Here is a 15196-nt window from a genome sequence, read left to right on the forward strand (position 1 = left end):
TTAAGCTGCCTTTCAACAATCAACTTGCAATTTTAACTTTAGAATGTAAACCAATTTTTATGCAGACTGCATGACTTTTACCATATTTATTTTGATAATTTTTTACTAATGATAACGATGAATTTTCATCACATTTATCTCAGACAATATGAATGATTATAGCTTCCACAAATTTTGTATCAAGTTTCATTTAAGATAAATAAATATATGCAGTTTCACAAGTTTAATTTCATATTCATTGCTCATCAACTTTCTGTATACTAAAAACTTAATACAGAGGTATCATTAGCATGATTAGTGAGCAGCAGCTAAGAGTGTATCTAGTTTATAATATGTTGCTTTTGACCTGAATAACTTTGGGAAAATGGAAATGCAAAAGAGTAAAAAAAAATGTATTTGTAAGATTTAATCAATAAACTATGTAAATAAGTGTTGAGGTCTTCCTATAAAAACTGTCATTGACTTACAACTAAAAAATAGTTAAAACAAACCTTTTGACAGCCACAGGTCATCATAAAAAAAAGTATATGTAAAGGATTTACTATGTCATAATGAAGAAAAAAAGAGAGATGAGATGTACTTTTTAATCAGTTATGTATTGCAAAAAGTCATGACATAATATAAAGAATTATTATTTTCTTGCACCTGACTTTATACTCTCTGAGATTCTGTTTTAAACATCACCCATATTTTTAACAATTGCTTTGAAAATTATGCAACATGAGTAACAATGTTCAAGCTGTAAGCAGTGGCGGATCCAGGGGGGGGGGGGGGGTTCCGGGGGTGCGCACCCCCCCTTTATTTTTGCCGATCAATGCATTTGTATCGGGACATGTTTTGCACCCCCCCCTGCACCCCCCCTTTGCCCTGGGTTAGCACCCCCCCTTTCGAAAATTCCTGCATCCGCCCCTGTGTAAGTTTCAATTTGTGACACATATGTACTTGCATTGAGATATAGATAGTGCATGTAGCTGTTCTGCCAAGAAATTATATTCTTATTCCTTAAATGGATCCTTGCCTGGCCCCCGACTTAAACCTGGCCTGGATAAAATTACTGTGGACTGTTTGTTTTTTGTGGATATTTGATTTCATGGTTTTGTGAAAGTTTTTTGCATAATATAAGCCTGTACAAAATTTGTTGTTTCTCTATAACCATGAACAAACAGTGGCGGATCCAGGGGGGGTTCCGGGGGTTGGAACCCCCCCTTTTTTTTGGCCAATCAATGCATTTGAATGGGAGCATATAGTTGGAACCCCCCCCTTTACTCTGGGTTGGGAACCCCCCTCCCCTTTTTAAAATGGCTGGATCCTCCACTGACAAACCAAGAAACAGTGACAGAACAGAATAACTGGAAAGTTTGTACTCCACCAATAATTTTGAATCTGCAGTACTTGCCATATATTTAAAAAAAAAAAAAAAGTAAAAGAAACAATGGGATGATGCTGTGACTATAACAAATTTTGATTACTTTTTGTCATTTGGTTGCTGTCTCATTCATATATACCCCACATCTCCTTTTATTCAGTCTCAGTTAACAGCAAAACTTGTACAAAAAAATATGCTTGGTAAAAGTATTCAGAGTTAATGAAATAAAGGTATATTTTGAAATATCACTGTATACAAATTGTGACTTGGATGGAGAGTTGTCTCATTGGCACTCATGTCACATTTTCTTTTCCACATATCATCTGAATTACGTATATAATAATAATAAATAAATACTAAGTGTCAGCTGACATGGACTTGATTTGTGTACATTATTATGTAAATAAATTCAAATATTATCGTCATAAGACGTTTGTTTACCTAGACAGTTGTTAATTAATTATGATCTTATTTGTAATTATTTATATTAAACCCCCTAAAGTCATGGCATAAAAGATTTGTTTGTGATAGATGTGTTAATTTGGTATGAGGAAAAGTTTAATGTTGGCCTAATAACATGATTAAACATCAGAGTACAGCCTTTGAAAGTTCAATTTATTTCCTTGAGTCTTGACTTACAAATAAAGTAAAATAATAAAAATACTGAACTCTGAGGAAAATTCAAAACGGAAAGTCCCTTATCAAATGGCATAAATATACTGTTCGACCGCATCAAAGGAATGGTGAAAACTGTCATTTTCCCAACTTGGTACAGTCAAATATTCTCAGTTGTCTTGAAACATGTTGTGCAAATCAGTGGCAGATCCAGAGGGGGGGTTCCGGGGGTTGGAACCCCCTCTTTTTTTGGCCGATCAATGCATTTGAATGGGGACATATAGTTGGAACCCCCCCTTTTTAAAATGGCTGGATCCGCCCCTGCAAATGTTAAATTTGTCAAATTTGTATCAATTTTTCAGGAGAATTTAGTTTGACCAGACAAGATCCATTATCTTTGGCTGGGAACGTTTTGATTACATAATGGTTTTCATTTTAACTTATGGAGTTGGAGGGAAATATTTAAAAATTTTCATCAGATATAACAGGAATATTGAAACCAAACTTCAACATAAGATCTATTTCAACTGAATAATTGATGAATCCATTGAAAAACATCAAATATGTAAATAATTTTTAGATTGATCAAATTTGAAAGTCACTAATCAGAACAATTAGTATGCTACGACCAGACATGTACCTTAATTTTGTTTGTTGACCAATGTTGCATTTCCCTAATGGAATTTGAAATGGAAAATATCCAGAATTCTTATCAAATTTAACAGGATTATTGAAACCAAACTGCAACATAAGATCTACTTCAACTGAATCATTGATAATTTCATTGATATACATGCCTATACCAGCCTCAGTACTGATAAACAATACAAGGAACACTGCCAAAAAATCTTCCTTTGATAAATTTCCTCACCTTTTAACAAAAATATAGATAATTTTCTTTGACCAAGCTCCAGAATGCTTTTACAATATTGTAAACAAATTGGTTATCTATATATAAACAGATAGAGCTATCAGGCACACGTCTGACAACAGAGTAATAATATCCATTCTATCATTTCAGGATCGGTAAGAACTGATAGAGTGAGACGGATTATCTGCCATAGAAAAATTCCCTAATCAAAAAGGTTAGTGATTTATTGTCTTTATAATTGTCTATTAATCCTAAGTCAAAGATATGACTGTTATTGTATTTATCACATTATTTACTGTGGATTTATTATATTTATTGGATAGCAATTTTTAAGAGGATTTCGTTGGTATTGGTTAACCAGGAAATAAAGTGTTCAACTAATACCAAATTTTATATACTGGGTAGGCTTGTATGCAGACTTAGCTAAGTCACAAAATTAAATATCCACAATTTTGCAAGTTTTCCTTAATCCACGAAAAACTTGAATAGTTTAAAATAAAGTTAAACTGACAACAAGGCCAAAAAAATTAAAAATAAAGACCACACGACAAACAACAATATACAAAACACAACATAGAAAAACTGAAGACTGAGCAACAAGAACCCCACAAAAAACTCTGGGTGATCTCGGATGCTCCTGATAAATATCAATGCAACATCAACTAAGGCCAAATAAAAATATATGTGTGGTTCCAGTCACCCTACCATCCCTACTTTTTCGGCTTAAAAATAGCCTACCCTAAAGATTTTATTGTCATTTTTCATTAAGCACTGTTAAAGTCAGAATGTTGCTCCCATAGACTCAATGTAAAAAAAAAACATAAAATAAAAAAAATCCCTACCTACCTACCCTAACTTTTTTTCAGATGTAACTGGAACCACACATACTTTTTTATTTGGCCTAACAATAAAGTACACAAGTTAACCAGTTCTAGAAAATTTAGAGGAAACCTTAAATTCATCATCTATGAGCAAGTACTGTACCAACAATGAATACTTTTGATAACCATGAAACTAGAAAAATAATAAATGAATCGAACATAGACAATAAAAATGATGTATCAAATTTTGGATAAGACTAAAACATTATTTCTGACCAGCTTAGAGTTGCTATCTAATGCACCAAAATTAAGATTGTCTGCTATTAAAGAACACCATGTTTTCTGTAGTTTTATAACCTCAAGACAGAAAACTTTTGATGTTGCAGATCTAAAGGGTGTGATTTACCATCATCATTAGGTCAATTCATGCAAAATCAAGGTCAGTCTTACAAATTTGTTGATATATTTTGATCACAAAGATACATAATCCAACCATTGAGAATGTCAGAAATTTGCAGATCTTAACTGTTTAGATGATCCTTGCACTTATAAATTGATGATTCATAAAAAAGATAAGAAAAGATATATGTTTTGGGAAGAACTTGACAGGGGAAGAACTTGACAGGTGCCCTATCAGCTGGTTCTGTTTGTCACTAGCTGTGATAACAAACTATAGATATAGAAAGATTTCTGTAAAATACTGCAAATATTGCTGTAAATAATTATCAAAGGTACCAGGATTATAATTTAATATGCCAGAGGCACATTTCGTCTACATAAGACTCATCAGTGACGCTCATATCAACATGGTTATAAAGCCAAACAAGTACAAAGTTGAATAGCGTTCAGGACCCAAAGTTCCAAAAAGTATAAACAATTCCTTTAATTATTTCGAAAAAAACAAATTTTTGTGAACAGGAAATTTATAAAAATGACAGAGTAAGTTTACTTTTTGACAATTTTTTTTTAGAGTTTTCTTCATAAGTTTTATATTTAAATATGATATTTCATTTTAATTTGATTGACATCACTTCAGATATATCTGATATTATCTGGATCTGATTCAGTAAGAAAACAGTCATATTCAACAGATAACAGGCTTGGAATTATTCTGATTCATGTTTATATTTAAAATCTTATCTGACTAGATTGTTTTCCAAAATTCTTCATTCATAGATCATTCAGATAGAGGCACACCTAAATATAAAGATATGGCATTTTTTGTGTCAAAATAAGGTCCTAATTCCTAATGGTTAGGAGCACTGCAGCTCTCCCTTATCAAATCCTGGATTTGCACCTGCTTCAGTAACCCGAATAATTCAGTCGTTATATTCCGCTGATCTACGAAGGCTACATTAACGCCTGAACGTCTTCCTCGATCAAGACCGTCAACCGGAAAATTCACACCGCTTTGCAATATGGGAATTTTGATTTAAATTGGCAGCTAAAGAAGGAGGAGTTCCGGATGTTAATTGATGATAAATGATGTAAACTGATGTTAATTGATGTTAATTAATTATTATCGGATTTGTGTTAATTGAACACACATGTTTGGTAAGACAATTTCAAGAGAGTTGCGCAGACTCATATCCTGATCTCCGCTGATTGGCTCTCTCTCACAGAGAGCAGGCGACGCGGCCAATGATCACAAGGAGTTCAAGCCCTCGTGTGGGAGAAAATCGGACACGGAATGGGCTTGAATTATTCGAGTTACTGCTTCAGAGTTCTATATATATGGCAATTCCATTTTCTAATGACAGAAAACCCCAGAAAAGGTACCAGTAAACATGCAAATAACTTTCTAAGTGACTGACTGGTAGAAATATTATCATTTGAGGGTGTTGACTAAGCTATCAAAATATAACTCAAGTTTTTATTTTATCTTTGCCAGATGTTCATTTAAAATATTGATTGTTTATTCATCTGTCTATTATCCTTATCAATTCAGCATACTTGTCTCTCTATCATATAAGCATGGATAATGTCAGAGTTTTCCCCCTGATGGTCATTTAAGAAAGTCTATTGGTCATCATTATTATTTCTATTGCAAAATACCACTTAAATATTGAAAAGTAATTGAAAAGATACCACTTTTTCTAAAAAAATTTAGTAAGACAGTTGTAAAACACCCCTCCCCCTTTTCAAAACCAAAAAAATAGTTTTTGTAGTTCTGTATACAGTAAAGAAACTTTCAGTTTGCTAAAACCAGTTATTCAACTCAATGAAAGTTTATTTAATCTACATGTACCAGCTAGATTTTTATTTCCAAATAAATCTTGTGATTCATCTGTCTAGGAAATACATGTATATTCTATTTTAAACTTTCGCATGGTATTAAATCTTTGATAATGTGTGGTGAAAGCATACCAATTTGTAAAACAAAAAGCCTAATAAAAGTGCAACTCCTGTATCAAATTGTTAAGAGTCCTTCCTTTGAAAACAATGAAAGATGTTGCAATTTTTATACAAATTTGTGAAAAACAGATGTCTAAAATAAAAGAACAACTCTTGTGTCCTTGTTTTTAAAATTCCAATAGGGAACATACTATTTATAATTGTATAAATAAACCAATTTTTCAAGACATCTCAGCCATTCAGGCCTTCTTCAGTTCTTTATTTTTCCTCTAAACTATATGGCTGACTTTTCTTTTTCAATCATTGAAAAGATGATACTCTTGTATCTATAAGCATGTTTAGAAAATGAATGAAAGTTACGATTTCACACAAATTTGGAGAGAACAAATTATTCGCTGAAGGTAGATATTGTTTAGAATCCTTCATTTCCTTGTTAAGATAAAAATCTTGGAATTATTGTTGAAAGATTTAAAATCCAAATTTATCTTTAGTTGTATCTTCATCTAACCTTTCATTTCCATTTTCATAACAACTGTAAGATTATATCTTCCTCTAACCTCTGTTTACTATTTACATAACAACTGTAAGCTATTAGTATCAAAGAAAATGTAATTGAAACTTTTATCTACTTGATATACCCATTAAAATTGTCAATAGACAGAGGGTAAACAAAGTTATTATATAATCTGTGTAAGTATGGTAAATACATGTAGATAAGTGTTTATTTACCACAGCTGGGTGTACACATTACATGTATAACAGTCTTGTCTGTAACTTCAGGCTGTTAATTGATAGATTTATGTGCTCAAACATTTTGTTAAATCTTTGTTCAGTTTCAACTTGGTTTCGAGATGATTGGATATTGTGTTATAACAGGATTTTAATTTCAAATCAGTGAGGTAATTTTGGATTCTTTTTTTTTTAATTTAAATTTTAGGATTACATTTAACTTTCTTAAAACTTCTTTAACTTTCTTAAGATTTTTATTCATAAATATTTATATTCACAAGTTTTTGAGTACCCTCACCTGCGACATTTTTTTTATTAATTTGTTGGAAAACAGTTTAATCAAGTTTGACTTTATATATAAATACATTGCTTTAAACCTTTACATGCTGTTTAAATTTAAAAAGTAATGAGAAAATAAATTTATTATTAAATGCAGAAAAAGATGTGACGTACTGAGAGTTGAAAAAATCTGATTAAAGGAAACAACAGCAGTTACTTAGCCATGTTGGCTATTCACTATAAATAAGAAATATACAATTTTCTGTACTTTGAATGGTTGGACCCTTCTGTTAATACATCATCAAATTACATGTATTGTTTTTGCTACCAAAAGGTCCAAAGTGTTATATAAATTGGTTGTAATGGTGTTGATTGCTTGCTACCCCTTTTGAATTTTACCCCTTGTCTGATTTTCCCAAAATTTATAACTGAAAATTGTATTCTTATTAGATAATTAAGATCTTATATTCAGTCCCTGAAAAATATGTAGGTGACTTGAAAATCTTAGAATAACTCCTGAAGTAGATGCAGTCAGCCTCTGGATAATATTAAATCAGGAGTTTGACATACATATGTATAAAATCTGGATAATTAATTGTCTAAATTCTGAAGCTGTTATATATAATGATCAATATTATGGGTCATCTAGAGGCTAGTACACTTCATTGGTCAGACTCTGAGCTTTTGATGACCGTTTTTTTAGGCTATGTATATTAATGATAAGTGTATAGTAAACTAGATTTATAATTGCTATGGGCTGTTACATTCAAGGATCCCAGGGAAGACTCTTCTAACCTAAATATCATTTTTGAGTGGGTGTAAAAAGCTTTATTTTGTACTGTGAAAATGTAAGATTGCATCTATTTATATACAATGGTTATTATAAAAAAAAGGGTCATTTGGTCATTTCTTTGGTTATGATTGCCAAAGAGATAGATGACCAAATGACACAGTAATGAACAACTATCAGTCACCATATGCCCTTCAACAATGAGCAAAGCTCATACTGCATAGTTATTACCCTTTTTCAAAGTGCCTACCCTTGAAACCAATTTTTTTATGAATAACCTTTAAGTAACCATCACATGATCTATGAGAAAATGTAAATATATAAATAAAAAAGACTTAGAGAATACATCATCCTGATCATTAAAAACCATCCATGATTTTGTTTAAAATAAAGATTGAATTGATTATTACTCGATAAATTAATCGTTTATTCAATGATATCTTTGATATAAAATAACATTGTTCTACTTGTGCTATTCAATTTATTTTTTCAAGAGTTAAAAATGTACATGGATTAGAAAATTATTCGAGCCAGCAAGTTGCAACATCGAAATGTTTATACATAAAATAATTACCAAGAAAAAAAAGATATATATTTTTAGTTCCCCTTTTAATTTTGAATTGCTTGCTTATTTATCAGAAATCTCGAATGATCTTATTACTTATAGGTTAGACAATACTTGGTCATGTTTTATGAAGATTTAAGCCTAAGGCCAAGCTGATCGAGGGCTTAATTATAGGTTAAACAATACTTTGACATGTTTAAGCTGTAAAATAATACACAGAAGTCATTAAAATTTAGAATCAAATTTCTGCAGTTGCAATTAATGTAGCTTCAAGGAATTTGTGAGAATTTAAAAAACCTTAAATGAATAATAATGAGTTTATAAATAAAATCTGTTGTTTAAGTTTTTTCAGTCATCTGGATAATAGTTAGCTTTTAACTAGATAGGAACTGTATCTTTGGTATTGAATTTTGATAAACAATAATTTATTGGTGATCGATTGCTAATTTACGCCACATCAACACAAAAAGGCTATTTTGTGGCATCAAAAAATTAGAACATAATTTTACCAAAAAACTTTTCTATTTAAATTATAATATAAAGGGATAGTTATTAGTAGATAATTAATAGTTATACACCAGTTAAATAGCCAAACCTAGAATTGATTGTCTTTTAAATTGCCCATGTGAATGTGACATTATTTATGTCTGAGAGCTCCAGCAGACAGACATGTATTTCCATATTGACTTATGACTATTCAGTGAGTAGGGTTGAGTGTTTCTGGGATGGGTTGTTATTTAAAAGCCATTGTTAAGAGGGTGAGAAAGTCACACAATGGTCAGTTTGACCACATAACATACTGGATTGATTCATTTATGGGATCTGTTATCTTGAATGGAAAATTTGTATTAACTGACCATTAAGATAAAAAAAAAAAATTTTGTGTATCCTTATCATGCTTATAGCAATACAACCGAAAAATTGTTAATCAATTACAATCTGGTACAGTCTGAATATAATAGAAGTTTTAAATTTAAGCATTCTTTGAAAACTGAATAGTTGCAAATTCTAGAAAATATTTAGGTTTAAAGAATTCAAGTATTATCTGGTACCGTAAGTGCTGACCTTGAAATTTTTAAAAAAGGGGGTTAGTTAAACCAATTTTCATTGATTTAAATATATGAGTGATCCTAGTTACCTCTGGAACAGATCTGATCTTTCCTACTTTAAAAGAAAGAAAAAGTACAGACTCAATAGGGACTTGGAAGACATTAAAAATTAAAATTTTATTTTTATTTAACAAATTTACTCACAGATATAGTTTTTAGCTCACCTGGACCGAAGGGCCAATTGAGCTTATGCCATCACTTGGCGTCCATCGTCGTCTGTCGTCTGTTGTCGTAAACTATTTCAAGAATCTTCTCCTCTGAAACTATTAGGCCAAATACTTCCAAACTTTAACTGAATGTTCCTTAGGGTATCTAGTTTATAAATTGTATCCGAAGTATTGATCTATCAACAAACATGGTCGCCATTGCTAAAAATAGAACATAGGGGTCAAATGCAGTTTTTGGCTTATATCTCAAAAACTAAATCAGTAAGAGCAAAAGTGACAGGGAGTCAAAGTGATGAAAAGGTCAAGATCTATCTGCTATGTAATTTTCAGGCTAATTGAACAACCTATTGTTGGGTAAATGTCAGATATAGTTATTTTTTTTATTTACATATTATTCTAGTGTGTAGTTTTCTTTTTCATACCCAATACTCTCTTTCTGTCAATTGACCCCTTAAAGAGTTATTGCCCTTTAAGGACAATTTTACACAATTTAAAAAGAAAAAAAATACAATGAAATTGGACACTCAATCTCTTAAACGAAAGATAAATGCCAAAAAATCAAGGTGAGCGATTCAGGCTCTTGAGAGCCTCTTGTTAAATCTTTTTTTACCATTATGTAATATAAGTGCAATAACCCTATATTGTATTACATAAAAGGTCCCTGTTGAACATCAAACTTGGTGTCAAATATTTATAAACATTTTAAGTTACAGTTCACTGTAAAATCATACAATCATGCATACATGCACAGCTTTTATACAAAAGGCTTATAAATATTTGTGGTTTGACCCAAGTGACCTTTAAATGAGAATGTATTTAGCGCTTAGTACATATTTATAAAGGGTCTAGTGTTCAGTAGTACAAAATACTAGAGGGAAAAAGATTTTCTATAAAGTGTCAATAGGTTAAAGGTTATGATGAAACAAACATATCTCCCATGTTTAATCCTTTAGAATATAGTGTATAAATTTAAGCTTTTCACAGTTAATTGTAACTTTAAAAGACGATTCAAAATGTAAATTATATATATTAAGAATATGGAAATTAGAAAGAAGAAGCACATATTTTGTATGTTCATTGATCAAATGTTTAAAAGGGGGAGGGTTGAGATCTCAAAATTCTGGAGACTTGTCTGTGGTTGTTATAATGTTCCATAACTTAAAGGTTTCTATTTTTGTATTTGATAATGCGGCTTTGAGGAAGATGGATGTTCGTTTGTCCCAGACGAACTTTGATACAACTCTTTTAAATTCATGGTGATTTAGAGCTTAACAGATGACCTTATCTTGACCTTGACCTCTAGATGTTTATGTCTTTGGGTTGCTGTCTCATTGATATATACCTCACACCCCTACTTTAGTTTTTAGATTTTGTGGAAAATTTGGGACATTTTATACAGTATTTAATGTATAAGTAAATGTAATAACAATGAAATTTCTATAGTACTAGTACTTAAACTCAAGCAAGATATATAAGTGCCCCTTCTTGTCCTTCAACTATCGGAAATGTTTAATTTTGTCTACAGTAGGGTGTAATTGAAAGTAAAAACTGGCTGGATTCCAGAACAATAAGGCAGAAACTTTCAAATTAAGCTGTTTTTCCTGATTAAATCGTAATTTATCGCCCAAAAGGTTAAAATTGTGTTCTCCTTATTTTTGTATAAAGATTGCAGATACCGCTGTAAGAAAACAGTAAGATGAATGAAAGCTGTTGTTTTACATTACAGTCTCGAGGACGCTTTTTTGGTATTTAGAAACATTAAACTTTAAATTTTTTTCATAATTGAAAAAAAAAAAAATCTAGCCACTAAGGGATGATTTGTATTTTGGATTAATTGAAAATAATGTTAAAAAACAATCTTTGTATTCTTTACTCTGTTTAAATTGCTTTGCTCAATAACTCTATGAAGTTTTAAATATTTTTAATAGTAACATAGTTTTAACCAAATTGGACAGAATTCGGGGGCGTATTCAGGATATAATGTTAGGAGGTATCAAACTTTTCAGGGAAAATATCACCTCTTAGAGCCGATATATTTTTGGAGGTAAAATTATGGAAATACTCTCTTTAGATACATTACCCATTATTTGCAAATTTTGGAGGGGTGCAAGCCCACCACACCCCTCTTAGAAATCATCCCCTGGAACTTATTTTTTTACATAACAGCTCTAAGGTATTAGGTTGATACAGTAAGGTAGAAATCTTCACACTCTTTAAACATTAATAAATAGTTACACATGAGTGCAGCCAAGCCTGTGATACATTAATCTTCATCAGAGAAAGTGTTGGAAGTGTAAAAGTAAACCACTTGACCTTGAGTATATAATAAAGTCGTAACTAATCAAAGATCAAACAGAGGAAATTGTTACATGATGTTATCTATGGCATAGTTAAAGCTGCACAGTAAGTTTCATTTGTCAACATTTAGGTCAACTTTTTACCAAAATTTCATATTCTCTTCTTTTGTGCATAAATATTTATAAATATTGGATAGTTCAAATGAATAATTTGTTGTTTATTATAAACATTTCATTACACAGGTGATTTTGATTAAGATGGTGTTTATATGAGAGGGTTGTGTCACAAATTTTTTGCATTATTTGAAAGTGTTTAAACATATTTTTATGCCCCACCTACGATAGTAGAGGGGCATTATGTTTTCTGGTCTGTGCGTCCGTTCGTCCGTCTGTCCGTTCGTTCGCCCGTCCGTTCGTTCGTCCGTCCGTCTGTCCCTCTTCAGGTTAAAGTTTTTGGTCAAGGTAGTTTTTGATTAAGTTGAAGTCCAATCGACTTCAAACTAAGTATACATGTTCCCTAGGATATGATCTTTTTAATTTTAATGCCAAATTAGAGGGTTTACCCCAATTTCACGGTCCACTGAACATAGAAAATGATAGTGCGAGTGGGGCATTCGTGTACTGGGGACACATTCTTGTTTTGCATAATTTAGGCCAAATAAATTTTTCTTTGCATTTCTTCCAAATTTTTTTTCAGTTGAGAAATTATCGTTTTTCTGTGTGTCATTTGTTAATTGTTCAGTGGCTGATCTGAAGGGGACAGGGTGTTGTATAGGATGTACCTTTGATATAAATAAAAATTAAAAAGTCGCTTATTTTTATGCCCCACCTACGATAGTAGAGGGGCATTATATGTTTTCTGGTCTGTGCCTCCGTTCGTCCGTCCTGTTAAAGTTTGTGGTCGAGGTAGTTTTTGATGAAGCTGAAGTCCAATCAACTTGAAACTTAATACACATGTTCCCCATGATATGATCTTTCTAATTTTAATGCCAAATTATAGTTTTGACCCTAATTTCATGGTCCACTGAACATAGAAAATAATAGTGCAAAGTTCAGGTTAAAGTTTTTGGTCAAGGTAGTTTTTGATGAAGTTAAAGTTACATCAACTTGAAACTTAGTACACATGTTCCCTATGATATGATCTTTCTAATTTCACAATCCACTGAATATAGAAAATGATAGTGGGAGTGGGGCATCCGTGTACTATGGACACATTCTTGTTTAACAATATATATCATTGTTAGCACAAAATCCCCCCAAAATATTTCACCTTCATCCTCTTGGCCATATACATGTATCTTCCATTATAGCTATTTTACAAATTTTCCCTTTGATTTTACTGACTGCTAATTTCCTTTCTCAGTGGGGTAGAGGGATATGAAAATTATTGCTAGAAACTAACTGAACACATGCTGTTGTCAAGGAAATTAACAACCTCTTCATAGGTAAAATAGGGATAAACAGATTATAATTGGTCATCTCAACTCCTTTGCTTTTCTCACTTTCGCCATACAGGCTCTAGCTAGAAAAACAAAGATAATTTATAATTATTGAGAGTTACACCCATCCACTTTCAAATATCTTGGATCTGCCCTTATATTACATATCTTATTCTCCTGGACATTTGCTTCCATCCTTGACTTATGAATAGCCTTTGACTACCTCTTGTTGTAATCTTATTACTTTGGCAACAAAGTTTCTAATTTAAAGTTTAAAATTCAAATTAAAAGTTGATTAAGTGTTGCATCAACAAATTACTTGTGAGGAACCAGATAAAAACCAGAGCATAGATCCTGGTGTTAATTTGATGATCATTTTATTTCATGCTCATTAATATCGTAATTTACAAGATTCTCCAGTCTGCCTCCTATCTCTATGAAACCTTCAGCTCAAATGTTCTTAATTGCTATTTAAGTGTTGCATGTAGCAAAAAATTAATTTCACTTCTACTTCTACTAAAGTGCACACATATCATGGTAAAGTATAGTTATATATCTCTGAGAGTTTTTATTAATCCAGTTCAGGTAAATACAACTTGAAGAGGATTTTTTTTCTCCAACCTGTTGCAAACTGAGCTAATGTTGTGTTTATTTATTTTCTGTCAATTTCTATCAGCTCTATCTTACTATCAAAAAACAAACACATGTTTAAAATAAAGCTTTCTTCATGTTCTTAGAAGGGAGAAAGTAAATTTATTAATTAAGATAAAGCTATCCGAATAAAAGTGCTCCTCTTAGAACCTAGTCCAGACGTTCAATATGAATGAAATATTTGCCACTGTTAAGAAAACAACAAAAATTCTATCAATCTCTTTTAAATGAAAAAATCCAAACAGCTTGATTTTTGACAAACAATTTTCGAAAAATATTTTTGCTGTGAGCGCTCAACCCTCAATCTTACCAGAGACAGTGGTGTAACATCTCAGTATAAGAAATAACAAATCTTTTATGCTGTAAATGCTATTCCTTAACAACATCTCTTCCATAAACCAAGTCGTACCGATCTGCCTACCAGATCTGCCTACCATTCCGGGACACATGAGATCATGTTTTATGGTGGGTCATGAACTTGTCGTGTTGCTCAGTATTGTGTTTTGTTACATCATACTTCTGTTTGTCTTCAGGTATTTTTTTCCCCAGTTCATCACTTAATTTTATATTGATGGGTTTGTGACTATCCCTTTGGTGTCTTCTTCTTCCCTTTTTAGCTCACCAGGGCCCGAAGAACCCCATGTGAGGTTATGCCATCACTTGGTGTCCGTCTTCTGTCGTCGTAAACTATTTCAAAATTCTTCTCTGAACCACTTGGCCAAATACCTTCAAACTTTAACTAAATGTTCCTTAGGGTATCTTGTTTATAAATTGTATCCGAAGTTTTGATCCATCGTCAAACATGGCCACCATGGCTAAAAATAGAACATAGGGGTCAAATGTGGTTTTTGGCTCTTATCTCAAAAGCTAAAGCTTTTAGAGCAAATCTGACATGGGTAATAGTGTTCAATTGGTCAAGATTTATCAGCCCTGAAATTATCAGAAGAATCACACAACCCATTGTTGGGTTGCTGCCACCGAATTGGTTATATATAGTCTTAACAAAATTTTGCAGTTTTTATTTGTTATTGTCTTGAATATTATTATAGATAGATATAAACTGTAAGCAGCAATAATGTTCAGTAAAGTAAGACCTACAAAAAAGTTCAATGACCAAAATTGTCAATTGACCCCTTAAGGAG

General features: G+C 31.8%; 1 protein-coding gene across 10 annotated transcripts in view; it reads left to right on the plus strand.

The window, feature by feature from the left end:
• The window catches only part of LOC139495939 (LHFPL tetraspan subfamily member 2a protein-like), a 40892-nt gene that overhangs the window by 13536 nt on the left and 12160 nt on the right, over positions 1–15196 (plus strand). For 4 of the 10 annotated variants that reach the window (XM_071284356.1, XM_071284357.1, XM_071284358.1 and 1 more), the window contains one exon: positions 3003–3066. The gene's annotated coding sequence lies outside the window, so the exon portion shown is untranslated. Of the gene's footprint in view, positions 1–3002; positions 3067–4021; positions 4113–6710; positions 6928–11896; positions 12071–15196 lie in introns of those variants that run through there. The other 6 variants (XM_071284361.1, XM_071284359.1, XM_071284362.1 and 3 more) reach the window with 4 other exon arrangements.

This window comes from Mytilus edulis, chromosome 11, assembly GCF_963676685.1.
Source record: "Mytilus edulis chromosome 11, xbMytEdul2.2, whole genome shotgun sequence".
NCBI lineage: Eukaryota > Metazoa > Mollusca > Bivalvia > Mytilida > Mytilidae > Mytilus > Mytilus edulis.